Raw genomic sequence first — 3,616 nt, forward strand, 5'->3', positions numbered from 1 at the left:
TGTGTGTGTGTGTGTGTGTGAATTCAAACACAGATAAAATGCACTAATGGTTAAGGTGACTGCCACTTCAATATAGTGCTAAACTACAGGTTATTGCTAACAGAAGACACTACTCAAGTATAAATATTTATTCGGCACCCTAAAAGGCAGCCAGGAGGGTTTCTTTTACACATGTACGCTCTAGTTAGCATGTCACACTACACTTTCAAAGTAGGAAGCGCCACACACGGTCCATGTGCTATGTTTCTGGGGAGAAACTCATGAGAGGTACTATGCACTTTATGGTATGTTTTTCTTTCTTTATTTGTTTAAGGTGTTTTAAATCAATTGTGTGGACTGAGCTCCCAATATAAGCAGAATATCATGTACAAAGTCTGGGTACCGGGGAAGGCGGGGAAAACAGAAGAATCTAAGCCAGATACTGAAGAGTATTAGAATACATCATATAAAACACAAGGAAAACTGTTCTAAAACTTTATAGCTCCATTAAATAAAAACAGTAGCAAAGGACAGACTTTGACGACTTCATATAAGGAAGGTACAAGGGCACATTTTCAATAAAGAAACGCAGTTAAGACAAGAAGTAAGGTATTTAATTTTACATCTAGAGTTTATGGGGTTTTTTGGGGGGGGAGGGGACAGACAAATGCAACTCCATGCATACTAAAAAGTAAGTTAAATAAATCCTAAAATGTCCCTATGTGGCTTTAAGTACTTTACAAAAATCACAATTCAAGAGACAATCACAGAGTTTCATAAACCTTCTTTCAGCCAACATTGTTTGGTAGTGAACATGCAGGTTTACAATCCCAAATTCCTCTTCCTTTAAGCCAGAAGTCTCACTATAGATTCGATGAAGCCTGAGCCATCCACTCTGCTAGCTCAAAGACCTTCCACGTAAACTTAGCCTCCCAGTCCAACACTGCCTTATTAAACAACTTTCTCTGCCTAACCACAGAGTTCTGCTCCTTTAAAATACTGAGGGGAAAAAAGAACAGGAGTAAGTGGGAACCAAGGAAGGGCATCAGAGGTTCCAACAGCCGGAAGGTGCTCTTGGTCATTTTTCCTTTCCATCCTTTGGCAGTCCACAAACACTTCTGAGCACCTACTCTGTGCCATGGGAGCATATAGGTGAAAATGCAAAAGAGACAGGCAGATGGAACCAGAAGCAGAAGGAAAGGCTACATGGTTGCAACACAGCAAAGCTGAGTGAGCCAGCTGACCTTCCCAAGGCGGGTGACTCATCTTTCATTCTGAGCTGAGTCCCCAGACTCCCCACTTAACGAGGATGGATTTCCCTTGCCCTCGAGGAATAACAATTAAAAACAAGAACTAACACGACTACCCGAGGAAAACATCTGAAAGGCAGAAACAGAAAGACTCCTCTTATAAGCCAAAGAACTTACAAAATATGTCTTAGACACACGCATGAAAAACTAGTCCTACAAAAACCACACAAGGTGCCATCAGCACTGATGACTGTGATTCTCACCAGCCAAACTAGAACTAGAACACTAACTCTAATAAAATTAGTCACTCCATTCACCTAGTCAAACAGCTATTTACTCTAGTTTGTCAAGTACCAAACACAGCTACTCTAACACCACCATCATGTTAAATATGACAACGTAAGGCAGATGCAAATATGCATGCTCACATGTTTGACAGCCCGGACACCCTCATTGCAAGACAGACAGAAAAATACCGGCTTATGGTGGCTCCTAGGCCTTCTCCTAACAATACATGTAAGATCTGAGATGAGCTTTCTTTTTTTTTTTTTTTTTAAGATTTTATTTATTTATTTGACAGAGATAGAGACAGCCAGCGAGAGAGGGAACACAGGCAGGGGGAGTGGGAGAGGAAGAAGCAGGCTCACAGCGGAGGAGCCTGATGTGGGGCTCGATCCCAGAACGCCGGGATCACGCCCTGAGCTGAAGGCAGATGCTTAACCGCTGTGCCACCCAGGCGCCCCTGAGATGAGCTTTCTGACTCAAACATTTAAATATCTACATGTTCAAATCACCATGTTACCCAACCATGGACAAAGATGAAGTATGTGCTTCTAACCTCAATAAGCTTAAAATCTAAACAACATGGGTGTGTATATAATATATATAGGATACATTATTTATTGTACATATATACATATATAATATAAATTACATATTGTATATAATGTTTACAGTATAAGCACTCATATGGTAAGTGTGAGATCAATTTGAGTGGTGGGAAAAAAAGGAAGGGTTGCAAGGTTCCAAAGATCCCTACAACTCATCAAAAGTAAAATAAAAATAAGGGGCGCCTGGGTGGCTCAGTCCGTTAAACATCTGCCTTCAGCTCAGGGATCGAGCCCCACATGGGGCTCCAAGCTCTGCTGGGAGCCTGCTTCTTCCTCTCCCGCTCCCCCTGCTTGTGTTCCCTCTCTCGCTGGCTGTCTCTCTCTCCGTCAAATAAATAAATAAAATCTTTAAAAAAACCCAAAACAATATATATGGAATATGGTTTCATTTACATAAAACGTATGCATAAAGGTAAATGCAAAGAGTAATAAGCAAAAATGAAAACTGTTGTGTTTGAACTCAAAATATAAGCAATTCGTATCCCCACTTCCTACAATTTACCTTAATATTGTTACCTTTTTTTTTTTTTTATTATTTATGTATCTTTTAAAAGGCGTGCCACGCGGGGCGCCTGGGTGGCTCAGTCGATTAAGCGTCTGCCTTCGGATCAGGTCATGATCCCTGCGCCCTGGGACGGAGCTCCGAGCCTAACCCAGCCCAGCATTGGGCTCCCTGTTCAGCGGAGTGTGCTTCTCCCTCTTCCTCTGCCCCCCCCCCCACCCCCCGTGTGCGCGCCCTCTCCCTCTAATAAACAAAATCTTTTAAAAAATAAAAATAAAAAGCGTGCCACGCACCTATATTACAGTTACTGGGTTAGTGTCACAAAGATGAAGCAATATTTAAATATTTAATATTTAAATCTTTAAGCCATGCCCTCCTGTTTACATCTCTCTTAATAATTCTAGGGGAGACAATTTCACTTGAGATACTGTTTTCAGAAACAAGTGCATCCAAAGCAGTAGTAATGAGACTATGGGGTTTCATCTTGATGAGTAAAAGACGCCCCTTACCATGAAAAGCTCCCTTCCCCCAAAATAAACCCATAGACACCAGGACATCATTTAGGGACATCTCTCATATTACATATATACGTTCAAAACCATCGCCAAAGGATGAGACGCCAAGAATTCTAACCACGTTAACTAGAAGAGGGCAGAAAAGTCTCAATATTGGGGTGGGGGGGCGGAGTCATGTTCCCACCCTGAACGGAGAAACGACCCACTGTCGTCAGTTCCTCAGTTTCCACCAGTTACAAGAGCTAGCTGTACAGTATTCCCTTCTGGCTGCCTTCTACCCAAAGCGCATCACCGTCCGCAGCCCCCGGCTCCGCGAGCCTGCTGCCAGCCCCTTCGCGGCCACCCAGAACCTTCTTTCCTTCTCACCCTCCCCACCCCCGTCTCTGTCTCTCTCCCTCTGTCTGTCTCTGTCTGCATGTCTCTCGCTTTCTCTCTCTCTCTCTCTCTCTCTCACACACACACACACACACACACACACAC

This window comes from Ailuropoda melanoleuca, chromosome 9 (genome assembly GCF_002007445.2).
Source record: "Ailuropoda melanoleuca isolate Jingjing chromosome 9, ASM200744v2, whole genome shotgun sequence".
Classification (NCBI taxonomy): Eukaryota; Metazoa; Chordata; class Mammalia; order Carnivora; family Ursidae; genus Ailuropoda; species Ailuropoda melanoleuca.